A 27,580-nucleotide genomic window follows, 5' to 3' on the forward strand; every position below is an offset into this window, starting at 1 on the left:
AATTGAGCAAGATTGACCCTGGCCCTAACCCTTCAGTACATGAGTGGCTAAACTTACTCTTAGGACTATTTGCCTTGGTTAAAAAGGAAGGGGCTGGCCCAGAGTGGGTTGGTTGATCCAGTGTAAGAAATGACAGACCAATTCATCTCTTTTTGCTGTCTGGCTAATCTTGCCACTTCTTATGATTAAGGTCAAAGCGATTAGCCAGTTATTTTTCCTTCAGAGAGATTATTGTAGGGCAGCTTTATTGTTCTTCAGGAGCACAGCTTGTGACCTGGGAGCTGCAAGGTATTGTCTGATGGATATCGCTTGCATTGGTGGCTCTCCTGTTTGCTGCTTGTGAGGTGAATTTTGTCGAAGGGCTGAGATGCTCGAGTCTGATGATATCCATAAGGTTCAATGTGTTGTCTCGTGGAATTCACACGAGGGAACAAAGAAACTTGTGTTCACCTCAGCTCTACGTCAGCGGCAACACAGCGGGAGCCTCGCTAACCATCACCTGTCCTGCTGCCAAGTTCCTGCAGAGGTTCCTCCACATTTAATCACACTGTTTAATCCCAGCCATCTGCTACACCAGCCAGAGATGTGGCAGTCCCTTCCCCCTCCGGAGGCAGCCGGCGGGAGGCAGGTGGAGCTCGGCGAGGGGCGAAGGGAAGGAAGGAAGGAAGGAAGGTCGGGCACCACCTGGAGCCGGCCCAGGGGAAGGAGTGGCGGCTGCTGAGGCGGAGGAGCGGCGGGAAGAGTGATCCGGCCGAGCTGTGGAGGGAAAACGCGCCCGAGGGTGAGTGAAGGAGTGAGGGTGTGAGGGAGGAAAGGAGGCAGTGCCGCCGCCGCTGCCGCCCCCTCAGGAGCGCTGCCGGAGCGGCCGCCGCGCTCAGGCCCCTCCCCGTGAGGCGGTGGCGGCGGGGCCTGGGCTTGGGGGGGTACCGGAGCCGTTGTGGGGGGTACAGGAGCCCTGCGTTGGGGTTAACGGGCCCCGGGGCCGCTCCTCTCACGGGGCTGTGTCTGCCTACAGCCGCGGCAGCGGGGCCGGCCGCGGCCGAGCCTCCCTCCGCCCGCCCCCTGCAATGGCGCCGTGTGAGGGGAGAGCGGCGGTTCGGCCGCCTGAGCTGCGACCCGGGAGCGAGGGGCATTGCCCTCAGCTTCCCGGCACCAGGGCTTCTAGCAGCGGGGAGGCCGCGGCCTGTGTGTGGCCTTAGGCCTGGCGGAAGGCCCCATGAGGGGTCCCAGGTCCCTCAGTGTGTCAGGCCCTGAGGTCATGGCCGCGCCTCTCTCCTTGGGGCCGCTGGGTCTGTGTGTAGGTGTTCCCAGCCCTTCTGCCCACCCCAGGTGAGCACCCTGGGGCTGGGGAGCTGGAGGTGACCAGGACCTAACCTCTCTTCTACCCTCTGCGGGTGATTAAACCTTCTGCATCGGTTCTTGCAGCAGCAGGCTGTCCCTGGCCCGGCAGCCGCTTTGATGCTGGTTTGGTGAAGATCTGGTGCACGTCTCACACTGTTTCTAGGAGAAATCTCCCCGTGGATATTAGAAACCTTGACACAAGAGCAGAAGGAGTGGAGCGAGGTGTCTGTTCTTGCTTCTAAGACCTCCCGTGTTGGGGTTGCTCTTTGTTTGTTTATAAAGAATTGCTTCCAGAAGATGGAACCACAAGAGTTGCTGTGGTTTTAAGTTGTGATCCAGACATACCTTTTGTTTGTTTGCTTTCTGTCTTGCTCATCTTCCAGAGGAAAACACACTCTGTGCAGCATCAGGCTTGTTGAGTTGTAAGCAGGCACGGAAGTACCCATGACCCTAACCTCAGGTGCGTGTTCTTATTCTGCTGTCTAGAAAGGAGTTTGGTTAATAGTTTGATATATTCACATTCCAGCAGCACAAATCCTCCAGTACCCCACTGCATGTCGTGGCACAGACACATCACTCCATCTGTCACATGCTAACATTCTGTTGTTTTGTGTTAGCAGGGAGAGAAACAATAAAAAGGGGCAAAAGAGATATGAAAGAACAGTTCTATTTAAAGCCTTTACACTGCCCTTAGTTCACCTCCACTGTTCTTAATATTGTCAGGTTTCCAGAGCTCAGTGGTATCTCTTCATTTGGAATTTCCTTGTTTGTTGAGGTCAACCCATGAGGCTTATTGTAATGATTGTTTTATTTTACCATTCACATCATCTGTTGTTGCAAACAGGAAACAAAAATGAACAATCTTAATTGTGGAGAGAAGGAATATTACCCAGGACTATCCAGTTTCAGAGTAACACAAATGTCTTCTTCCTGTCAGCACAGCAGAAAGTAAGACACTCATTGCCCTGGAGAAGTGAAGGGACAACCTCAGAAGAGTCTCCCACTGCTGTGAGAATAGAACCTAAATAACCTAAATAAGGTGTAACCTTGTTTGGCATTCCTGTGGAGCCCATGTGACGTGGAGTAATGTGCTTAAATCCTCAAATACTGTGGTAAATCTGGCCCATAATCTGCAGTGCACAAGCAGCAGGGATCTGGGAGCAACATCTGCTTTGGAGCATGCACACCAACTACCTCTGAGGATGTTATAGTCCTGAGTAAGGGTCCTCACTCTCTTTCTTTCCACTGAAATCAAGCTGGTTTAGAAACTGGTTAGGTGATCACAGGGCCAATTCCAACGTGGCTGTGGAATTGGCCATTTAAATGTTGATTTGGCATCTTTTTTTCCTTAAATCGACTCTTTATGTGCTTTTCTCTCTCTCCTTTTTGACCTTGCCTTCCCCTTTCTGTCTGTATTCTTTCAGGAGTGAGTTTTCAGTGCTGACACTCTTGCCAACATAGCACTTGTGCTGTGCAAATGACAAAGGCAAGGAACTAACTGATGAAAGCCAACTGGTGTTCCCCATATGATTGCAAGTTGCTTTTTCTTTATAGAAGCAGCATGATTGAGGTTCCTGTCTTCAGCTTGCTTTATCCTACCCATGAATCTCTGGATTTACGTGTCAGTCTGCATTCTGCGTTCTGTTTTGTTTCTGTGTGTGTGTGTGATTCATTATAGTTCAGCATCATAAAGAGAATCTCAAGTGTGTAACATATAAGACAGAGATACCATTATGAAGTTGCTGTCCTGCAGTGCATGTTATCAGGAATATGCCCTGAGAGGAAGCTTTGGCTTCCCTAAGATGCTTTCAGAGTTCTTGTGTGGCAAAATATCTGCAGCATGGCCCTGAGTGAAATGGTTTTTTTTTCAAAGCCCAGGTTTCTTCTTTGTGTATTTGATTAGTTTTGGGTGTAAACACTGTCAAATGCAGCTCAGGGCTATGAAAATGGGAAGGTCTTAGCCTTATGTATCCTTTTGGAATGACATGTCTTTAAAATGTCACATCAGGATAATGGTTTTGAGCTTCATGACCTTGTTTGCAAGGGTGGCCTAAGCCAAGTCACCAGTGCCTGGCACATAGTTGATTGTAAACCATTATCCAAGTGGGATAAAATCTTCTGTAGCAGAACCAAACCCCACCTGACTCACTCAAGAGTCACATTTGATTTCAGATGATTTCTGCAAGTGTGTTATTTTGTCCGAAATTACAGTGTGGAGGAACTTGTATGAAGCTGAGAACAGTGGGAAAAACAGAGTGCCATGGTATTTATGGTCATGCTTTGTTTTGTAGGCTTCCACACTGCCTAAGGGGGAATCTTTCAAGAGCTAGATCTTCACATGAAGGTCTGGTTTCATCCTTTTTCACCATCTGGGAATCAATATATTCTTAGAGGATCTCAACTTGTTTGTCACGTTCTAAAGCTGGATTCTCTTGCCTGCAAACTGAGGTGCAGATCTAAATGGGGAGTAGCTGGAGTTCAGAAACGCTGGAGTTGAACAGAGATTTGAACAGCAGGGTCCTGCTGGCTGCAATCAAAACTACATCTTGATGCTTTAATCATATTAAGCTTAATAATTCAGAAAGCAAAGGAGGAGCAAGAGTCAGCTGCTTTTGAAACTGAACTCATTATAGCACAAGGCAGAGTGCTTAGAATTAGAAGGAAAAGGTTTCTTTTGTGTGTCTCAATGTAATGAAAAGGAATCAAAGTTCAAGCCACTGAATTGTATCCCAAGAGTTTTGGTTGAATAAACTAATGAAAGGCCATGTGACTGAAATATGGAAGTAGTTCCATGGAGGAGCCAAGTGTAAATAGGTTGAAGGAGGAATTCTACACATGACTAGAGGAAAGGTTCATCAGTTACTGATGAATAATACAGTGGTCTTCTTGTAACATGCAGCTCCAGAAACCTGTTAACTGGCTGTTGCCTGAAGCAAGAATGACAGAGGAGGGAGAGAATCTTTCTGTGTGCAGCAGGATCTCTGCTTTCTGTAACTGTCATTAGCTTTTGCTGCTGGACTTAAGCCAGGCCTGGGTGAGGCGTGTGTGCAGAAGCCCACCCCAAAAACTGAACTTGTCAGAAAAAGCCTTGATTTGTCCCTTTAAGTGATAAAGGTCACTCAACTGAGTTTGATGGTAACTCTGCTGTTTCAGGATGGAGGCCATGGAAGCTTTTGGGTTTGGCTAATTGAAGCCAAGAAACTTCTATGCTTCAATTTAAATGACTGACACTTGGCAGCTCTGGAATTATGCAGCTGGAGAAGCTCCAACGCTGCTGGGCTCTCAGATATGGGCTGGTCATTGCCTCCGGTCTGAAGCTATCTTTTAACCAGGCAAAACACATCATTTAGTGCTGTTTGTTATAAGCTATATTTTACTTTGAAAACCACAACAAATCCTTTGTCTGAGGAATGTGGAGTTGCATTTTTACCCTTTTGATGGGGTTTTCTGTTTTAGCCTTTGTTCTTGGGTGTACCGGGCAGGTTCATGTCTGCTCTGGAAGGATGGGTGCTTTGTGGGTTGGCCCCAAGCACCACACAGCCCGTTTGTGTAAACCCTGCAGCAGATGAGGAATCTGTCCTCTGCTTAAATTAAAAATAGCCATGGTCAGTCCTCTGTAAGTAGCTATTATGACTGGGAAACTAAAATGCAGAACCACGTCTACTCCTTACGCCCTCGCTTGCCCTCATAGGGGTCAGATGTGAAGTGGAACTTCTTCAAAGGGTGTTCTCACTTCTGCACTGTTTCCTGTGATGAGAACTATCAATGCTGCTGCATAAGTCAACACTTCATTACTTGGTGGGTATAGTGAGGTCACACTATGAGTGGTGGTACTGCAAGCCCCAAATCAACTCCCTTCCCCAAGTCCTTCTAGTCAAATAAGGTATTCACTTTGTCTATCCGAGTGGCCTTGTTAGCCTGTTCTGATTGCAGGCAGATGCTGTACAGCTAATGGTGTCATTTCTGTTACTACATCAGTTGTGAAGTGGGCCAGAAAACAACCTTTAAGATAAAAGTTTAATCAATCCAAGTATTTTGAGAGTGAGCAAGTCCAGACTTTTTTTCTTCTTGAGAATAACATGGCTACTTTTTTTTGCAGTCCCTGGCAGAGAGAGAATGTCGTGTCAGAAAATCTCTCTAGTGACAAATAGCAAGCAAAGAATGTTTTCTGTGGGATGGCATGAGCAACCTTGTATTTTAAAGTTTGTATATTAATTGCTTGTTAATGGGCAGCTTTTGGCAGAGTTTCTTTCTGGTGTGGCCTCAAGAATTTTAATGGAGCATCAGTCAGAGATTGGAGAAAATATACTTTAAGAAACTGGATATTCAGTTGTGTCACTTTGTGACACTGGTTGAATCAATCATGTTCAAGTTTTGGTCATGTGTAAACTCTACAGTAACTTCATTAAGAGCAAAAAGCTGCATTACACTCTTGCCTTAGAATCACAGAATGGTGGGGCTGGAAGGGACCTTTAGAGCTCATCCAGTGCAACCCACTGCAGAAGCAGCTCCCACCTAGATCAGGTCACACAGGAACATGTCCAGGTGGGGCTTGAAGAGCTCCAAGGAAGGAGCCTCCACACCCTCCCTGGGCAGCCTGGGCCAGGGCTCCCTCACTGAAACACTGAAAGAGTTTGGCCTTATGATTAAGTGGAACCTTTTGTGTTCCAGTTTCATCCCATCACCCCTTGTCCTGTCACTGGATACAATAGAACAAAGTGCTGCCCCAACCTCCTGACACCCACCAGTGAGATCTTGGTCACTATGAATGAGCTCCCCCCTCAGTCTCCTCTTGTCCAGCCTGAGCAGCCCCAGGGCCCACAGCCTTTCCTCAGCAGGAACATGCTCCAGTGCCCTGAGCATCTTGCTGGCCCTGTGCTGGCCTCTCTGCAGCACTTCCCTGTCCCTCTGCAGCTGGGGAGCCCAGCACTGGCCCCAGGACTCCAGATGAGGCCTCAGCACATGTGGCAGAGCAGAGCAAAGGGGAGCAGAAGCTCCCTGGCCCTGCTGCTGGATCCACACTCTGCTGGATGCCCCGAGGCTGCCATTGGCTTCTTGCCCACGAGGCCACGTTGCTGCTCATGGGCAGTTGATTCTCCCCCAGCAGTGCCAGGTCTGTCTCCTGGAGCTGCTCTCCAGCAGCTCACCCCCAGCCTGGGCTGCTGCATGGAGTTGTTCTGACTGGCCCCAGAACCCATCCCTGTGCAACTCCACTGGCCACAGGCCTCCAGCTCCACTCTGTGCCATTGATCACCCTCCTCTGGGCTCTGTCATTCAGCAGCTCTGCATCCACCTCACCTCCACTCATCCCAGCCACACTGCCTGAGCTTTCTGAGGAGGATGTGGTGGGAGACAGGGTCCAAAGCCTTCCTGTGTCTTCAGAATGGTTCTAAGGAGAAGCAAACAGAAACATTAAAACCCTGTGGATATTAAGGAGTTAATTTCTTGTAGGCTTCTGAAAATGGTTCCCCAAATGTTTTCAAACTCACTGAACATTTTGTGTGCAACCTTTTCATAGGCAGAGGAACTATTACAAGATGGAGTCTTACAGGTCCACCAGCACTTACCTGTAAATATGGACAAAATGGCCTTTTCTTTGGAAAAAGCAACCCCAAACAGTTTCTTTGTCCTGTCCTGAGGTGACTGAGCCTCTCTGCTTTGATTCCTTCTGCTTTTGTCATTCTTTTAGTGGTCATTGGCTGAGATATCCCCAAGGTAGGGTATCTTTCCTGGAAGAGAAGTGCAAGCTTGCTCTGTTTAACATCACACCTTCATCCAACCCAAGGGAACGTGTTAAAACCAAGCCAAAAGCAGTGGGAAAACTGTCAAGTGAAAGGAAAACCTTTGGCTTACATTGAACACAGCCTGTGGCTTCAAAAAGAGTCCTCAGCACAGAGAGGCTGTTCTGTAGCCAGCTGTTCACCTCCTCTCATGTGTTCTGGCCACCTTGTTTGAGAGGAGGAAGGGGAAATCTCAAGTGCCACGGCTTGAATGAGCTTTGAGTTCTGACTGATGTATGTTTTAGCAACCTGGTAACTCCAAGGTGAGAGCAGAATGGATATTTTCCCCTCCCCCTGACCTGGCACGTTCTCATTCCAGCTTGCTGAGCATCATTCCTGCAAATGTCAGGAGAAACTTCACAGCAACTTAAGAGATCTCATCTTTCAAAGAGGGAGGTACCAGTCACTTTACTGGTGGTGCTGTTTTTGTGTGAGAAGCAAAGCATCCCTGTTGCTGTTACACTTTAGATTCAGTGTCAGCCAGACAGATGCTGCTTTTAGGATCCTGCAGGTGTGAGGCCATGCTCCTGTGTTGCCATTCAGGGTCTATCTTGTAATGCCTTTTGTGTCAAAGCCAATCTTTTTTCTTTCTCACCCCATCAGAGTTTCAGAGCATGTAATCTGTGTCAAAATAAACATGGAGGCTTTAGGATTGCTGTCTACTTCACACCAAGTGATACTAGCAAGGATCTGGAGAGTTAAACTGCTTAACAGATTCTGCTTTTCACCTTCAGATCCACACCTTATTGTGTAAACATAAGTACTGTACACCCAGCAGGAGCTGCAGCCTTCATTCTGCTGTGTCTTTGTCCTTCTGTACACACTCTTGCTGCTGGATTGTATTTTCCTGAACTCCAGGAGCTCTGCATGTTTAGCACAGAAACCAGCTGTTGGATGGTGAGAGTTGCACAAAGGCTTTTATGCAGAGTGAAGAGAGAAGGTTAATGTCTTCAGGCAGCAGAGATAATGCTGTAGTCAAGGTCTCAATCTGTTGTAGGGGAATCACTCCTCATGAAGAGGATTTGAGGTACAGTCATCAGCTGTGCCTGCTTCCCTCTCACTCTGAGGGATAGGCACTCTCAGGTTAGTGAAGGTACCAAACTCATCATGCTTTTGCATGAGAAGCCTCTGTTAAGCAAGTCTGCCTATGTGTCTTCATAGCTCCCTTAGCTTCAGAAGGCCTGTGCAGTTCATGATCCTTCTCTCCCATTCTCCCTCCCTTCTCCCTGTTGCTGCCTTTGTGCTTTTTCCTTTGTTCTAAGCCCTTTGTGCTTGCAACAGCTGTCCAAGCAGAGTTCATGAAGACCCATTTTGTTTCCGAGAGATGTTTCTGAAGCCTGAACATATTTCCAGCCTTTTCCAGCTCCAAATACCACACATCACCCTGTGTTCTATTGATTTGTGTGCTCCTGTGGTGCTGTTAGACTCAATTTTTGGAGCTGCCTCTTTATTTGTATGGTACATTTTACCTAATCCACATCGCTCTGCTCATCTAATGCTCTCTATAAAGAATGAAAATGTACAGGGCTTGCTGGCACAAGTCAGGAGAGAGCCACGTTTCCTGGGGCTCTGCTTTGTTTCCAGGAGCTCTTCTTTGCTTTTGAGTCTGTTGTGCAAGTATTTTGCATAAAGCCTCATGTGAGCTTCAGTTCTCAGGCGTCTCTGTCTTGCACTTCATGTGCAGCACACACAGACCTGGATTGCACGAGAAGATGCAGAATAGGCTTGGACAGCTTCCTATCCACTCTCACCTCTTCCTCAAATGCAGAAAGAAAAGAGCTGAGAACCCTGCCTGGAGCATAGGAGGGAATATTTACTGTCCTGGAAGACAGAGCTGTGTGAGGAAGGTGTGTCAGCAACCCACAGAACAGCTGGTTTTTGGCCAACAGGCAAGCGGTGTGAGTGAGCTCTCGAGAAATCCCCACTTAGAGTGACTGTGGTTAGGATCTAAAGCAAATTTGGGGGAGAAAAGCATGGATTAAAGAACCCATTTAGCCATTTCTGGTGTCAACAGCAGCATCCCTCCTGGATGGTTGCCAAGTTAGGGGGGTTTATTTGCATTGTAAAGTGCCTTCAGATGATTTTCCTGAAGGGTGCTGTAGAAAAAAACCAACTGCCTGATGGATAGAAAATGAATCTCTTGAATATTTGGCTCCCCCCTCCTCTAAATTACATGTGTCTAAATTTCTCTGCTTCAAAAATGAGACCTATGTCATGGGTGGAATGAGCTTAATCTTATTACACACAATAGTTCATTAGTGAAGTAGAAGCAATTTCATGTATTTATGCACTGCCTGCCCAGAATTTTTATTTGAATGCAGCTCTTTCAGATGGAAACAACAATCTAATGCTCATTGAACTGCTTGTTAGACAGCACACAGTCATAGAAAGTGTTCATGGTGCTGGGATGGTTACATCTGAAAACTAGGGAACTGAAATTGGCACTGGGAAGCAACCCCGTGACTGAGGGCTGATGGTTTGGTCAGTACTGTGGGCTGAACAGAGGAACTGGAGGCAAAAGACTGAATCTCTACAGCATGCTGACAAACAGCTCACACGTGCCCTGTGGAAATAAGCAGCCTGAGCCCACTTCTAGAGGCCTCAGGAACAGAAATAGGGGCTGAGGCTTTGCAGCCACCATCCTGAGTCCTGTGAGGCTTTCCAGAGCTAAAAGCGGAAGTCTGTATCATAGAATCATAGAATCACAGAATGGTGGGGTTGGAAGGGAGCTTTAGAGCTCATCCAGTGCAACCCCCTGCAGAAGCAGCTCCCACCTAGATCAGGTCACACAAGAACGTGTCCAGGTGGGTTTGAGGAGCTCCAAGGAAGGAGCCTCCACACCCTCCCTGGGCAGCCTGGGCCAGGGCTCCCTCACCCCAACACTCAAACAGTTTGGCCTTGTGTTTAAATGGAGCTGTTTGTGTTCCAGCTTCATCCCATCACCCCTTGTCCTCTCACTGGATACAACAGACCAAAAGTGCTGCCCCAACCTCCTGACACCCACCAGTGAGATCTTGGTCACTAGGAATGAGCTCCCCCCTCAGTCTCCTCTTGTCCAGCCTGAGCAGCCCCAGGGCCCACAGCCTTTCCTCAGCAGGAACATGCTCCAGTGCCCTGAGCATCTTGCTGGCCCTGTGCTGGCCTCTCTGCAGCACTTCCCTGTCCCTCTGCAGCTGGGGAGCCCACAACTGGCCCCAGGACTCCAGATGAGGCCTCAGCACATGTGGCAGAGCAGAGCAAAGGGGGGCAGAAGTTCCCTGGCCCTGCTGCTGGATCCACACTCTGCTGGATGCCCCCAGGCTGCCATTGGCTTCTTGCCCACCAGGCCACGTTGCTGCTCATGGGCAGTTGATTCTCCCCCAGCAGTGCCAGCTCTGTCTCCTGGAGCTGCTCTCCAGCAGCTCACCCCCAGCCTGTGCTGCTGCAGGGGCTTGTTCCTCCCCAGCTGCAGGACTCTGCCCTTGCCCTTGGTGAGCCTCAGCAGGTTCCTCTGTGCCCAACTCTGCAGCTGGTTGAGATCTGGCTGCCTGGCAGCACAGCCTCTGGGCAATCAGCCAGTGCTCCCAGTTTGGTGCCAGCAGGGCACTTGCTGAGGGTCCCTCTGTGCCCTCACCCAGGTCAATGATGAAGATGTTGAGCAAGACTGGCCCCAGAACCCATCCCTGTGCAACTCCACTGGCCACAGGCCTCCAGCTCCACTCTGTGCCATTGATCACCCCCCTCTGGGCTCTGTCATTCAGCCAGCCTTATGCTAAGGAGGTGGCAATTGTCACCCAGCAGGCTGGGTGCTGGGTGCAGGGGAGAGCATGTAGGATGGCATAGAATTCCCATGGAGTGGTAGCCATATATTTGTGGCTGCTCCCCAGCATTTCCCCCCACGTAAGCAGCACAGTGTTTATGGGTCTGTTGAGTAGGTACCATCTGTGAATATGCTTTTTTTTTGAGACCACAAGTATTTTTGCAGCCCAGTTTATTCCTACATAGAGAAGAGCAGCTGGCTGAGACAAGCAGACCTGTTAATGTCAGTCCTGAGTCAGTCAGCAGGATCAATGTTTTGAAGCAGTGCCTTCTCCTGAGTGGCTGATCCCAGAGCTTTCTGCTTCTGGAACTGAATTCTTTTTCATTATGGTGTAACATCATGTTGCAACACAATTAGAGGAGCTGTTCCTCATCCTACCTGCCTTTGCTATTATTTCCAAGATCTCTATCTACTAGGTAACAAATACGTGTCCTCTTGAAAGACACACAAATCCTGATGATGAAATTGTATCTTTGCAGGTAATTACAGCAAAAACTTGCTCAGCTTTGTCTGCTGTGTGGTGCAGATCTCATCCTTTTCTGCTCAGAGCTGTTGGGTCTGTGCAAGGTGACCTCCTGATACGAAACACTGTGCTGAGGCCATCAAACTCACCCCATGTCAGGCCACAGAAGAAATTAATCTGTCTGTTCAGATATTATTACTGGTCCTGCTTGGCCCCTTTGGACCCTCTCAAGCACTTTCAGAGATCAATTGAATTCTATCCCTTCAATCTGTGTATTTTCTCTTAAGGAATAAAGTGGACATTGTCTTGCTAAAAGATACAGCTAGGGATTGGTGAGTCTTTTTAATATCCCTAGGTGGGAATTAGGGAACAAGAATGGCTGCTTTGTAAGGAATTACTGGTTATTATTACAGACTTGTGAAAAACAGACATGAAATTAGCAGTTGTGTGTCATTTCATTACTGCTTTGACAGTCTGCTTGCTTTAAGGGTGAGATGGTTGCTAGGGCTTTGTAGTGAATAACCTTTTTGTGTTCAGCTCAAGGCAGAGTATAATTACTTCATAATTTTGGTTCATGGGGCTGTTTGAGACATTTTTAGGGGGGAAAAAAAAGGAACTCACCCTCCCTCATCTAATTTGCCAGTCATTGGCATGTCACAGTGACAGGAAGAGAAGCTCTGTGTCTCTCCTCATCATTTGCACTTGGTATTTGCCTGAGGACTGGCTACCACCAGTGAGATGAATGTGGACTTGACATTGTTACAGGCTGGCACCCATTGACTTTGAAAAGTGAGGTTCCCAGTCAAGGTGCTGTGTCTGGTTCTGTGATGTAATCACTGTGCTGAGATGAGGTGGTGGACAGCAGCTGCTGGAAGGGCACGGATTGCACCTTGGGTTAAAGCTGATAGCCTGCAAACCCACATCACTCTTTGCCTTCAGGGGAAAACTTCTTTCTAGGAGTCAAGAGAGTCTTCCACGTGGTTGTAGTAAACTTCTCCCTCATCAGCCTGTTTTTTGAGGGCATGATGGGGTTTTAGTCAGCTCGTCTGATACAGATGTGCTGCTGCACAGTGGGGCACTGTGATGGCATAAGGGTAGGACTGATCAGATCAAAAGTGTGTGTCTCAAACACTGATATCTCCATCTGAGCCACCTGCAGAGCAAGTTCATGGTCAATCACCCAAAGGCATGATTTATCCCACCTGATTGCAGCTTATCCCTCCTTGGGCAGTTAAATCATGCTTTGAGCTCCAGACATCATGGTCTGAAGTGGCAGCAGGTGCTTTGCCCAGGGTGCAGACAGCTTGCCAATGGACATCACCTCCTGCAGCTTCCCTGCAGATCACACCTACCAGATACAGCACCCTCCTCCTTCTGTAGTGCACTGACAGTGCAATTACACATCTGCTGTGCCTTGTACCTTACACTTAGATGATCAACTTGCAGTCCAGTGCTGCAGACATTACATGGTTGGGGTTTCTTTTTCCCTTGTTGATTGCTTTATGTGCAAGGTCCCAAATGATGTGAATGCTAAAAAACCCCAACCATAAGTTACCCTTACTGGGAGCTACTTAGAGTTGCAGGCTCGTCGTGTTGGTTGGTTCATAATGAGAGGAAACATGTTCTTGCTTAAGGTGTGGCTCCAACTTGGGCTCCATCACTTCTGCACGTTGCCATAGCAACGCTGCAATGGCATGGGAGTTCGTTTTATGGCTGGTTTCTGAGCTGTGAGCTAGTGGCTGGAGCTTGGCAGGCTGTGTTACCAAGCAACTCCCAGTCCTGTACTCCTGTAACTAGAAAATGCAGCCTGTGCTTTTTAATACTGCCCGTGATTTTGATCATATGTTCCTTCTGGCAACTTTTGGCTTCTTGGTGTGAAATAATTCCTATGGAGTACTACAGAAAGCTCTCTGTTCCATGGGGATTCCCGCCCCCCCCCCCCCCCATCCTGCTTTCCCTCCCTTCAATGGAGGAACATTCATAGGACAGCAAAGACAAAAGTCCATTTATTGCTTTTAAAAAAAGTTCTATTCACCACATGATGCTGAAGAGTCATTAAAGTGATACCATCTGCAGCACGTGAAAAGAGAGGCATCCTTGGCTTCCCAGGTTTGCAGCTGATCAGATGTCCCATTTCAGGACAAGCCTCCCAAAGCACAAGTGCTGAAATGCTTTCTGAAAGTCCCTTCTAGTTCCTGCTCTTGATCCTGCTTCCTTTTGTGGTTTTATCTTCCCTGTACTTCAGAGGGATTTTTGACAATGAGCTGCTTTGTGGAGAAGGATGTGAGTTGGCAAAGCTTAGGAAATGGTTTCAAAGCTAGAGGATGAAATGCAGGTGGAAAGTTGTGGTAAATATTGGTGTTGGTGTCAAATCCTACCTGAGGTTGCCAGTCAGGTCCCCCACCTTGAGAGAGAAACAAACACAAGGGCATAGTCCACCTTGCCAAGAACAGCCAGTCACCTTGACTTGAACAAGAGGAAAGAGTTTATGCAAGGATTAGCTTCAAGCCCACAACCCCTCCTATTTAAACTACAGGGGACTAGGCACATGTTTAAAGTGAACTTTAAGGACCTCATTGCACACCTGCCAAGGGTAGGTGTGACAGACTGGTAGGTGGGGGAGTGTCAAACCAGTGTCTCACAGGAGGGCTGCTGAAGGATGTGCTGCAGAGGTGGGATCCTGGTGAGGGGAGGAGTCGTGTGCCAATGGATTAAGGTGTGTTAAAGCATCAGAATAAAGCTGAGATGAAGTCTGTGACCTACCAGCTTTATCTTTTCATGTTTGCTGGCTCTGGCAGTGATCAGTGCTGTTAAGTGAGGTGAAAAAAAAGGAAAAGCCAAACTTAAGGCACCTGTTTAACTTTGGCAAGGACAAAGCCTTAACTTTGCCTGTAGAATTCACATCCCAAAGCCTGAGATGAATTTGTGCATATATTTGAAAGAGATGCAGACAGTTTTTATCAGGTTTGGTGGGGTTTTTACCAGCATGTAAGAATTCATTTGGACACAGCAGGACAGGTTCCTAAATGATTTCATCAGGCATCACTCCCCTGGCCTGAAATGGGCAGCATGAACTTGTTACACCAATTGTAGATGTGACCTTTCAGATCTTGCATCCCCTTTTCTTCTACATAACAATCCCACCTGCCCACAGTGATATTTAACACTGCTCAATACTTGTGAAGTGACAACATCCACACTGAATGGCCTGTGATTAGTCACTTGTGTCAGCATTAACAAAGGATGACACTTAAAAATGCCCCCTGTGATGTTGTGCTGTGCATTTATGTTCCCTGAGGAATGCTCATTGTCAGGGGAAGTAATTTCATGTCTCACCTATTTAGCAGATAGGTTGGGAGAGTTGATCTTTGCTGGTTTGAGACAACAGATTTCTTTATTACCATCAAAAGTCACCCTCCTTGTTTGAATCAGGTTGCATGTGCCCCAGCCTTTACTGAAGCAGACTAGGTTCTAAGTCTTTGTATGTCATCCAGTTTCAGTCCAGTCTGTTGTCAGCTGTAAAAGGTTCTTTTAATCTTATTGTAGGAAATGTCAGGTGAGGAACTGACAGTTCTGAAGGTAACAATTTCCCATTTATTCCCCCGTCTGTGTAATACATGAGTGGATACTCACTGCCTGGGAATAACCATTGCTGTCAGTCTCATTTAAGATCTGTCCAGGTCTGTGCTTCTGGAAGGATTCTGCCTGTCTAATTTAGCTGTGGATTATAAAGGAGAGAGTGGCAGCAAATCAAAGGCTACAGTCAATTTATTAGTTGTGGTTTAAATATTTGATCATGGAGAGGCTGAAGGTTCAATATCGATGTGCATTTGCAAATGGTTGTAGGGTCTGACATGGATCAGATGGAATAAAGAATTCACAGAATCACAGGGGTTGGAAAGGACTTCCAAAGCTCATCCAGTGCAACCCCCCTGCCAGAGCAGCACCACCTAGAGCAGGGCACACAGGAACTCATCATGCTGGGGTTGGGATGGCTCCAGAGAAGGAGCCTCCACAGCCCATCTGGGCAGCCCCTGCCAGTGCTCCCTCAGCTCAACAGGGAACAAATTCTGCCTTGTGTTGCTTTGGAACCTCTTCTGTTGCAGCTTGTCCCCATTGCCCCTTGTGCTGTCATTGAGCACAGCCTGGCTCCATCCTCCTGACACCCACTCTTTATTTACTGTAGTACTTCCCCTGTGTTTTATCCAATGAGCTCAACACTGCTTCAAGTGGGACAAGGCTTTATGTTTGGACGTACACATCTGCAAGTGCTGAGTTCTTTGTCATTCCTCTGCCTGTATTCCCATGGGATAGCAAGAACCAGGTTTCCAAAACCATGCCAAACATCTGGTCAAATCAGCATTCTGTGAGTTCATACTGGTCAGGAGCTTCACAGATTTGCCAGGTGCTGATCACTGTCGAAAACCCGTCCCTCATTTATTATGCAAATGGTACCATTAGGGTAAATGCATCCACTTGCAAGTTTACATGCTCCTCAGTATGAGTTAAGCTGGTAGAATCCATCCTGGTTAAGACATGCCCATTTGACTAAATGATATTTATATGCTCTGCTCTCTTTATGTGCTGGCCATCCCCCTGTGTATCATCTGAATTCATTCCAGGTTGCGTGTGAATCTCTATCCTGGCAAAATGTTGACTGAATGAATTTTGAGCAAGAGAAACACAACATCAATGGCCAAAACACACAGGGAATAAATGCCTGGAAATGAGAATGCTTCATCTGAGGTGAAATATACCCCAAACCAACCTGAAACACACCAGGTATTGTTTTGTTAAGAGATTCCTTTACTTCTCAGACATGAAGAGATCAGTGTAAGACAAACATGCTAGCAGCTACTAGCTGTGTTAGCTCCTTTTTGTGCTCAATATATCAAGGGAAGGGGAGGAAAAAAAACCCCAAAGGATTTATGAGTCACTGTTTTCCGAGGATGCTGCTTCCTCTGCAGATATTTACAGGTTGTTTTTTAGGAAGACTTGGAGTTTACAGACTGCCCACTGAAGTTCCATTTTTGTTACAGGGTCATAATGTTGCTGCATAATTCATGTGATCACACAGGTGCTGCATTTAATGCTTGATTAAAGGGGAGGGGAAAAGAGGCTTTAGCTACCCTTAATTACTATGTCTTTTATAATGGATCATTAAGATAATGCCATGATATAACCTGTGTCTCTGTGTTGGTGTGGTTCTTCAACCCCACTGCTCATTTGAGGCTGGAAGATGTTGATGTCCCCCCCATTGAAGCAATCTTCTCTTTTTTTCCATTCTAGACACAGAACTGTTGGTCTCAAAGAGCTTTAGAATCTTCCTTGGAGAAGGAACCTGATGTTTTTGTATGGAAACTGCCTCAAAACAGCCTCAGGGTCACACTGTCACTTTCAAACTCAATGCATCAAACATTTAACACCTGGTAAGTAGTGCAAGTGGTACTTTCATTTGGCAAGTGTTCCAAAGCTTGACAGTGTTCCCCACGTATCCCTCCTGTCTTCCAACTGCACAAGTTTGGAACATAGCAATCAAGTGTGTGTATGTCAGGAGGGACATGCTTGGAAGCATGTTCTGACCTCTTCAAACTCTCCCACTGCAAATGATGCAGGGAGGAGAGAGAAAGGATTTGCTTTTCCCAGTGTCCTCTAAACAACAAACCCAAATACTATAGGAAATGCCGTGAAAGCAGTGAAAGTGGTGTTAGAACTGCAAAGCCAAGGATTTAAGCAATAGGAAAGGAGAGAACTGAGGTTCCCATGTGATTTTTATTCAACACTTACTCCTGAGCTTTCCTTGCCATGGGCCTCATTTTCTTGTGCATCACCTGTTGGGTTGTTATTCACACCAAGGCAAAGCATGTGCATCGAACACATAAACATGACTTCTTTAGTTGACTGCACAAGAGTAAGTAACTGCAGAAAGCAGAGGGAACAATGCATGGGACTCATGTCTTCCAGCTGTTTTCCTTTCATGATGCTTTTAACTTGTTTGCCTGCAGTTGTGTGTTTACACCGTGCTGTCAAAAGCCCCAGCAGTGCAGCTGAGATTTCAATGGAGCTGTGGCAGATGTAGGTAAATTACTGGTGTAAAGAACCTTTGGCTGCTTTTTTTTTACAGCACTAAATAGATTTGCCATGAACACTTAGCAAAAATAGCACCTGGAAGAAGGAAGGGAAAAGGGGAAGAACTTTCCTGCATGTGAATTACTAGCTGAAAGGCAAACATCTCTTTAAGGTGGGAGCTCACCCTCACCAAATGTCCTCACCAGGATTTTTAGCCCTGTTGTTGCTTGCTCAGGTTAATGTCTGGCTTCTGGTAATGGTAAGTGAACTTTTGGATGTTGCTCAGGAGGTTTAGCCTTTGTTTTCTAAACAGAGAGAAAAACAAAAGGGAATGTTGATAAAATTATCCCTTGTGTTATAAACAACTGCAAGTGGCTGTGGGAGCTCTGGCAGGTGCTGGGCTGGTTGTAGCTTCCAAAGGGGGTTTATTTGCCCCACTCTCAGCTGTAGGTGTCACTGCCATGAATTAAACTCTAGGAAATGGCAATGGCAACTGCAGAAACAAGCTGTGTTGGCTATTAGGGTTTAATGCCATCCATTGGAGAATAGTTTTGTCAATACCAGTCATGCTCCAGTAATGTCGCTGAGGTGAGATCTTGACCAGCTGCAGAGTTGGGCACAGAGGAACCTGCTGAGGGTCACCAAGGGCAAGGGCAGAGTCCTGCAGCTGGGGAGGAACAAGCCCCTGCAGCAGCCCAGGCTGGGGGTGAGCTGCTGGAGAGCAGCTCCAGGAGACAGAGCTGGCACTGCTGGGGGAGAATCAACTGCCCATGAGCAGCAACGTGGGCTCGTGGGCAAGAAGCCAATGGCAGCCTGGGGGCATCCAGCAGAGTGTGGATCCAGCAGCAGGGCCAGGGAGCTTCTGCTCCCCTTTGCTCTGCTCTGCCACATGTGCTGAGGCCTCATCTGGAGTCCTGGGGCCAGTTGTGGGCTCCCCAGCTGCAGAGGGACAGGGAAGTGCTGCAGAGAGGCCAGCACAGGGCCAGCAAGATGCTCAGGGCACTGGAGCATGTTCCTGCTGAGGAAAGGCTGTGGGCCCTGGGGCTGCTCAGGCTGGACAAGAGGAGACTGAGGGGGGAGCTCATTCATAGTGACCAAGATCTCACTGGTGGGTGTCAGGAGGTTGGGGCAGCACTTTTTGTCTGTTGTATCCAGTGCCAGGACAAGGGGTGATGGGATGAAGCTGGAACACAAACAGTTCCATTGAAACACAAGGCCAAACTGTTTGAGTGTTGGGGTGAGGGAGCCCTGGCCCAGGCTGCCCAGGGAGGGTGTGGAGGCTCCTTCCTTGGAGCTCTTCAAGCCCCAGCTGGACACATTCCTGTGCTCCCTGATCTAGGTGGGAGCTGCTTCTGCAGGGGGGTTGCACTGGATGATCTCTAGAGCCCCCTTGCAACCATTCTATGATTCTGTGAGTTTGGGATGACAGTACCAGCATTTGTCAGGTTCTGGGGAGGTTTTTCTGTACTGAAAGGGATTACAAAAGATGCAGGACATGTCTGAGAGACACATGAAGAGTGGTTTGCATGGTCCTGCCTTTATCAATATGACAAAGGCAAAGCCTCCATTGAGAAGACCTAGTGCCTAATCTAAGCCATATAGTCTCTGTCACACAGGAACTCAGGCAGGTGCCTGTAGAGAAAGAAAGCAGCATTTCTTTTATTTAGGCACTAATAAGCCTATATATAGTGTGGCCATTTGAGTACCTGGTATACAGTAGATGCTCTGAAAGCTAATTAAGTAAGTAACTAGAGCAAATCCACTCTTAGCTATGCAGGGAAGGTAACATTGACAGAAATCAACAACAGGGCTGAACAATTAAGCAGATGGACAGTTCTGCAAATGACTCTGGAATTCACAGTGGAAAATGAGCTTGTGAAGGCAAAGGGGTTTTGCTAGTTACTTGAAATCCTGGCTCCATTCACCTTGAGCTTTTTGAGGCCAACAAGGAACCACAGACTGCTGTGACCTCTTGGAAAAACCTACGTGCTACAGGGTAGAACATCTTACCTAGGATGCAAAACCCCTGGGGAAGAGAGCTGATAGAATGGAGAAGCTGGAAGATTGGACTGAGGTGGCCTCTGAGCAGGGTCATCTGACCTATCTGACTTGTGTTTGCTCTTGTTCTTGTCTGAGGGGTGAGGGAAAGGTTGTGTTGTGCCCTCAGTCTATGAGTGAAGGTACATAAGCTACGAGAGAGGTTAATTTAAACATAAATCCCTCTTTTCTGTACCTTGATCCAAATGGTTTGTAAAGCTTAGGTGCTTCTTTTTAGGATTGACAATAAGCAGCTCAATTGGCCCACCAAAAAAACCCCAGTAAAAATAGATGGATGAGGATTGTGCAGATGTATGTGACTAATCCTTGGCAAAACCTGTGATGTATTCCTCAAACGCTCAGTCTTAAGACGTTTCACTCTTTCTCTCCTTTCCACTGACACTTTTTGTTGCACTTCATCTTTTCTCATATGACATCATGCTCAAATGTTGCAGTTGGGAAAGGGTTTTCCTGTTGTGCTGTGTCCTTACTGTACAAAGCATGTTTGGAGTGTGTTTTCTTCTTCATCTTGCTCAGATCTGCTTCTGTTCACACACACACACACACACACAGGTTTCATAGCTGAAACTTGCAGCGTGTTTTGAAGGCAGCCAAGAAGGAACTTTAATGGCTCTCCTGGAAGTCATTCAAAAACCACTCCCATGGACTGCATTGGACATTGTATAAGGCCCCAAAAGCAATATCCAGGGAAGTAGAAAGGATAACAACTTGAATACTCTGTTTGGAATGCTTTTTGCAAGGTGACATGAACATTTCTAAGGGTATCTTTGTGCCACACAAAGAATATATCTAAATGTGAAAGCTTCTGGGGCTAGTTTGGGTCCAGCACACACCATACCCTGCGCTGTGGCTTTCCCACCTCTCAGTTTAGCCAGTCCCTTTTCCCCAAGCTGTGAGAATTATCTTCCTTATGCTCAGAAGCATTTCAAACTGCAGCAAAAACTGGCCCTGTGCACCTCTTGGTCTCCCACAAATCCAGTTTGAGCTCCTTGCACCAGGGTCTCACTGTCCTCCCTTTGTTTGGGGAACTGTTGGGGTGGGGTTTTTTTCTCTCCAGTTAATTGTTCTCACCTTTAACTTTTAATCTCTGCACCCAAACTTTTTCAGGACACAACTCCTGAAGCTGTTTTTCCAAATGCTGGACTACAAGGTTCCTTTTGCCTCTCAGCTCACACACTTGGGCAGTTTTTCTTAACATGAACTCAGGAACACTTAAATAATCAATCATTAACTCAGTGAGGCTATCATTGGTGGAAATTATTGTAGACAGGCAGGTGGGAGCACAAGAGATGGGACAGAGACAAACTTCAAGCACTGGCCATAGAGGATTTGTGTTACAGTGGGGTTACATTCACGTCTTGAGATGGGTCATCACCAGTTCAAGGTGACTTTTGTCAGCTACCTGTCCAGTACAGCTGCTGCTCTGGGGTAACTGGAATCCTCAGTTGTTTCCCAAACATGGGGAGTTCATAAACTTCCTGCTTGACTTTGCTTCAGTTTTACCTTCCCCCTTGTTCCAGGTCCCACTTTCCTCCCAGCTGACCATGAGAGTGCTGTTGGACTTGTGGGAAAGGTGTCTTGCTGATACTGTGTGCATGCTGTCTTTAGAAACCTGTAGAGTGTATGTGTGTTATCCCTACCTTACAGATCTCTCTAGCCTCCTGCACTCTCAAGACTTGTTCTTATTTCTACGAGGAGGGGGAAAAAAACCCCTATAAACTGTGTTGACAGGAGCTGAAAAGGTAAATACTGAGCACTTGTGAAAGTGTGGGCTTCCACTCTGCATCTCAGTGTTGTTTCTGTCCCTTGGGGCATGCTGCCTTCTCTTTAAGTTCTTTTACCTTCAGAGATTTCAGTTTGTTTCCCTAAATTGCTCCTAAAATCTCCCTTAAATGGGAAGAATTATTAGACAGTACAAATGGAGGAAAGAAAGCAATGGATTGAAGCAAGGAGCTGATTTGATGTTCCTTTGAGAGGCTGCTGCTGTTGTGCTATTTGCACCAAAAGAACAACTGGAAAAAGGATTGTGACCCTCTGCTATGGTGACTGAGCACAGAAACCTTTCTAATTCCAAATTGGAGTGGATACAAATGGCAACTCCACTTAAAGCCTCCTCCAGGGAAGCAGTTTGCAGTCTGCCCTTTCACAGGGGAGGAGAAAACCTGGCTGGCATTCATTCACTCTAGACACAGCAGCCTGTCTCTTTCCTTCAGCTTATGATGCTGTCTTTGGGTAAAGTCATCGAGGCCCCAGTGCATTAAAGGCATTGTATAAAGAGGATTGCATTCCCATATTGTCATGAGTTTATAGTGGTCTCTTACAGCAGAGAGGTTATTAGGAGGTTCCCAGGAGAAAAACCAGCCTCAATACTTCAGGTCCAACTTGATCTAATAGGTGCCCCCACAGCAATGGCTGTGGTGAGAGCTCTGAGTAGTGTCATTGTTTATGGTTTGGGGGGGTTTTGGCCACCTTTTTTGCCATCTTATCCTTTCTTTTTTCCCTTTCTCTCCCCTTTTCTGACAGAATTCCAGAGGATTCTGTCAGACTACTCACTTTCAGATGCCTTCAGAACAGCCAGCGTAGCAACACTTGTCACTGGTTACAGTGGTTATCCTTGGTCACAGCAGTGTCAGAGTTGTGTGTGGGTTCTGTACTTGCTTGCAAGTGGCATTGCAGATTACTGGTGAATCCCTTATGGATATAGTAGTCACTTCAGTGCCTCACAACACACAAGCATTTGTTAATGCTTAGAAGTTTTCTGGTGACCTGATTTCACTAGACAGTCTTTCTCACTCTGTGCCCATTCTTATTCAAACAGTGATTTCTGAACTCTTGACAAAGACTTCAGAAAGATTCCAGTAGTGATGCTGGTCCCCTGAGAAATGCCAGGTAAGCAGACTGCTGAGTGGACTCATTGTAGGGGCTAGTGCCTGTTCTGGGGTTGCCAAATCCAGTAGCCCAACAGCCAAGGCTGCTGCATTTCCCTTTTTCCAAGGAGCAGGTCTGAGTGCTCTGTTTCATTGAATTGCTTTGCCAGACAGAGTTCCTAACCACTGGCCTTTCTCAGCTATCCAAGACCTTCTATAACCTCCAACAGTTCTTCTCTGCTCAGAGTTATCTGATTACTTATTTAAAAGACTTTGTGCAACAAGAATCAGGAGCTCGGTGTCTCACTGCACCCGTGCCTGAATATTTCAGTGGCAGAGTTGCTGTGCAGGTGAGGTTACTGATAGAAGCACCAAGTGTCCAGTGCTGGCCAAATGTTTTCTCTCCTTTTCTCGCTGTTCTTTGCTTGAGTAATCAGGACAATCCTCTGTTAGGCATCAAATGAAAGTAAATGATTAGAATAAAGATGTGCTGAGCTACTTGACAAGACTTGAGTGCAGGGTACAGAATCTGTGGGTGTTTGGCACAGCCCCAGCACTGCAGATATTTTAGCTCTTGCTTATTTTTGATTCTGTTCAAATATGACTTACCTTAAAAAAAAAACAATCCAACAAATTAACTGCAAAGTAGCTGATGTTACACAACAGATTTTCATAATGGGGGAAAAGAAGATAGAATGACAAAGCTATAGGAATGAATTGTAGGGCACAGGTGGTGTTCTCAGTTATCTTGGCTTCAAGTCATTCTGGAGCTCTCAGGCAATACATGCAGTGGTTTGTTCTATCAAATCACCCTCTTTCAGAGAAGAAAGCCCCAGAAAGGATTCAGAGAGGCACCAGCCACACTGCCATTGGTGCTCTTCATGTACAGTCCTTCATGGATCTCCAAAGCAACTGGAATGGGATCATAGAATCACACAATGGTGGGGGTTGGAAGGGACCTTTAGAGCTCATCCAGTGCAACCCATTGCAGAAGCAGCTCCCACCTAGATCAGGGAGCACAGGAACGTGTCCAGGTGGGTTTGAAGAGCTCCAAGGAAGGAGCCTCCACATCCTCCCTGGGCAGCCTGGGTCAGGGCTCCCTCACCCCAACACTCAAACAGTTTGGCCTTGTGTTTAAATGCAACTGTTTGTGTTCCAGTTTCATCCCATCACCCCTTGTCCTGTCACTGGATACAACAGACCAAAAGTGCTGCCCCAACCTCCTGACACCCACCAGTGAGATCTTGGTCACTATGAATGAGCTCCCCCCTCAGTCTCCTCTTGTCCAGCCTGAGCAGCCCCAGGGCCCACAGCCTTTCCTCAGCAGGAACGTGCTCCAGTGCCCTGAGCATCTTGCTGGCTCTGTGCAAGGTGCCACAGTGATGTAGAGACTGCATTCTGTATTTTGTCACATCTTAAGGGATACATTTACTTGAGGTGAACATTTCACTCCACTCTGGCTGCAGTAGAAGTGAAAGGGACTGGAAGCAGTGGCAGACAGCCCTTCCCATACTGCCCATCCCAGGATGCATTTTAATGCAGCTAGGTTGGAGCTCTTCCTGGGATCCTTTGGCAGGAACACACACACACACACCGAGTCAGGTGGTAGCAGAAGCAATCTGTAGCTCTCCAGCTTTGCTTAGTGAGGTTGCAAGTCCATTACCAAACTTTGTCTCTCAGTTGCAGGTCTAGGCTGCAGACATCACATCTAGACCAAGAGGAGGAAATTACTCTCTCATGTGTGGGCTGGTGTTAAGTATCAGTGCAAAAACAGATGAGAAAGAGGCAAGGGTTGTGACACTGACTGCTAGCAGAGAGCTGGGATCAGCCCAAGGAAGAAAACCCTTTCAAAAGGGAATTTGCAACATCCAAAGCATCATTCTTTTCACTTTGTAAATTCAGCTCCAGTATGTCTGTCGTGTCATTTGTCCTGAAGACTGGGATTCCTGTGCTGCAGCACAGATCTGTCACTGCACTGCAGGCATCTCCAGGGTGTGAAACAACAACAGCTTGATGGCACACACCAGCAGCTCAGGAAAGCCTAAGAAAGGAGTTTCAGCAAAACAACAGAGCAGTTGGAAAGGGCTGTAGGAAGGGTGTACAAACAGAACACAGCACAACAGGCCAAGCAAACTGCATCTTGTCATGTTTCTTGCCTTGAAGATGTAAGACTGAGAAGAAATTGCCATGAAGTGTTGTCAGTGCTGCTCTGGGGTGAACACACAACCCCTGGTCTAGCCACGGTGACAGGAAGCTGTCAAATGAGCAAGGCAGTAATGGTTACAGTAGACACTGAAGAGGAACAGTAGGATGAGCATTTTCATGAAAGACCCCCCCTACACCCTCTCATAATCAAATCTTTTGAGTGTAGCCCACACATGGTTCAGAGGCAGCTGCTTTGCTGATCCTTGCAAGCCGAAATGTTACACCAGTACACACCTACTTAACAATACCCCTTGGGTTCAGGAAGAGGAGGTTACATTTTGGTGGAATAAACCAACAGTCTTTATTCCCTTGAGAGTAAAAAAAAAACCCCGAGGTGGAAATGGTGCCAGCTGGTTTGTAATCTGAGCATGCTTTCCATGGGGTATTTTCACAGCTGCCTTATCAGCTTCCCATAAGGGTGGAGCAAACAGTTTAGGAATGTCATGAAGAAAGGATTTGGAGCTTTGCTGTGGTTCATGATAATGATGCCCTCTTGGGATAGTGGATCAGAGTTGGAAGATCCTACTGGAGATAGGAGCAATGCTTTAAAAATGCTCTCACCCAAGATTCAGCAGCTAGTGTGTGTAAACTCTGGGTGGAGGTAGCCCCATGGTTGTTTATGGTGCTTTGACTTGGAGCAATGTTCAGATGGGAGGCATTTCCACATCCCCTTCTGTGAGATTTCACTTCCACAAAGCGTGGCAGTTTCTGGCACTGTCACTCTTTTCAGTGGGATCTTGAAACTCAGTGAGCCAAGTGGGTGCTTGTTAGATCTCAGTTGAGACCAACTCCCAGCGAAATCAACTGCTAAAGGTCAGTTCTTTCCCCTGCTGAGGTCAGTGGGAGGACCTTGACTGATTTCACTGGGTTGAGTGTCATAAGCTAAAGCTCAGAAATAAAAGGAAGGAAGTGTTTTGGTGCTGCTGTGTCCATGAAAACTTACTGTGCTGTTTCCCCTTCATCAGGGCTGCTGTTCTCTTACCAAAACAGCTGCTCCGGCGACTCCTCTCCTGCAGCACTTTGCATTTCAGTGTAGGCAAGCAATATATAAAAGAATCTCTCCTGATTTATTGTGTGAGTTGCACAGGAGACATGACCTGCTGGGAAAGAATCATCACATCTTCTGTTAGCACTGCTAAGGGGTTAATGCAATACGTGGGACTGGTTTAGCAGTTTCACTAAATATCACTTACTCCATCAGCACTGAGGGTTCCAGTTTGTATTTGACAGAAACAAATGGAGTGAACCAAAGCTTTTTTTTCCTTTCATAAAAAAGAATGACTGTGACTAAAACTGTGCTCTTTACAATTACAGCATATCCAATCGAGTTATCAAACTCCTGACAGTTTTACTTCAGGTGGCCTCACTTCTTTTGTTGGCTTGTAAAATCCTTCTCACTGCTTTAGAACTGTTCTTGAGCTGGAGCTTTCCCAAGCCTGATTGTGAAGGTGAGCAATGTTGTCTTCCTGCCACATAGGTCAGGTGCATGCTGCAATTTGTTTCACAGAATTGGAAGGGACCTTGGAACGTGAAGGGTTGGAAGGGACCTGCAAAGCTCATCCAGTGCAACCCCCCTGCCAGAGCAGCACCACCTAGAGCAGGGCACACAGCTCATCCAGATGGGGTTGGGATGGCTCCAGAGAAGGAGACTCCACAGCCCATCTGGGCAGCCCCTGCCAGTGCTCCCTCACCTCAGCAGGGAACAAATTCTGCCTTGGAACCTCTTCTGTTGCAGCGTGTCCCCATTGCCCCTTGATCATTGGCCATCCCTGAGCACAGCCTGGCTCCAGCCTCCTCACACCCACCCTTGATGCATTTGGAACATGACTGAGCTCACCCCTCATCTACCAACCCCTGTGCTAAAGAACACGTCTCATTTACAGCATAGTGTCCTGAGTGAAGGGTTTTAATGGTACTATTCATGCCCATCTGGGAGAAATGTTTAGAATGAATAACTTTCCATTGAGCTGAAAAGCTGAAAACAGTGATTTGCAGCAGACTTTGGGGCTTTACTTTGCCCTGTGGTCAAAAACACTGCTGCAGTTTGAAGTTACATCTCTTTTCATAAACCTGCTATGAATTTCCCTAGGAAAACCCCCAAATCAGGCCCAAATGTATCTGTTTTTTCTTTATGACAAATGCTTACTGCTCTTACAGGTCTCCATGGATGGCAGCTTCACAGTCATCTAGTTCCATCCTTGCAATTAGGAGACTGCCTCATTTCCAATCAGAATCATCCTCCTTGCATTTTAAGCCTTTGTCCTGTTTGTTGCAGTCATGGAGAACAGTTCCTTGCATCTCCTGTTGACCTTATGCATATGTGAAGGTTGCTGTCATGTTTTTTAGGCTAAACATGCTGGTTTCGTTCATTCTCTCAAGGGATAGGAGGATAGATGAGGTAGGCAGAAAATAACACAGAAACTGGTGGTCTCCTGTTTTTCTGACCCTTCAGTTTGGACAAAGATTTATTACTAGAAGTAACTTCCTCTGATTAGAGGAATTAGAACCCCGAGGCAGGTTTTTGGGGTGTACAACCCCTTGACCAGCAAGCTTTGAGCTCTGTGAATGAATCTTTTCCTGCCTGTGTCTTCAGACCATCACAGCAAAGCACCAGTCCATAGATAGGATCCCTCCAAAATGCTGACACATAAATGACAAAGGATGACGTGCTGGACTTTTAATTACTGTCCACAGACAAGCTGGAAATGCAGATTTAGCAGCTCTCAGTGGATCTTTATTCAGGATTCTCTAGACATGACGTGTAATCCAAGATTCAGTAGCCGCTGAACACAGCCTATAAATAGCTGTGACAAGGCTAAATGGTGTGAAGCTTTTCCTACCCCAGACCATTTCTCTGATTGCCATCTGCAGTCCTTAACAGTGATCCTGTGAACTCTTAAAGACTCAGCTGGAATTGAATGGGGAAACACCAAAAGCTGGTAATTCTAGTTAGGTCTGTACAAATTCTGGTGTCTTTAATCAACAGACAGTGTCTTAT

At 46.9% G+C, this 27,580-nt stretch overlaps 1 protein-coding gene across 8 annotated transcripts in view; it reads left to right on the forward strand.

Annotated features, from left to right (window-relative positions):
• The first annotated feature begins 706 nt into the window (after positions 1 to 706).
• The window catches only part of LOC104557622 (protein TANC2), a 306,816-nt gene continuing 279,942 nt past the window's right edge, over positions 707 to 27,580 (forward strand). For 6 of the 8 annotated variants that reach the window (XM_062018041.1, XM_062018049.1, XM_062018048.1 and 3 more), the window contains exons 1-2: positions 710 to 781; positions 16,673 to 16,812. The gene's annotated coding sequence lies outside the window, so the exon portion shown is untranslated. Of the gene's footprint in view, positions 782 to 16,060; positions 16,166 to 16,672; positions 16,813 to 27,580 lie in introns of those variants that run through there. The other 2 variants (XM_062018043.1, XM_062018045.1) reach the window with 2 other exon arrangements.

This window comes from Colius striatus, chromosome Z (genome assembly GCF_028858725.1).
Source record: "Colius striatus isolate bColStr4 chromosome Z, bColStr4.1.hap1, whole genome shotgun sequence".
Lineage (NCBI taxonomy): Eukaryota > Metazoa > Chordata > Aves > Coliiformes > Coliidae > Colius > Colius striatus.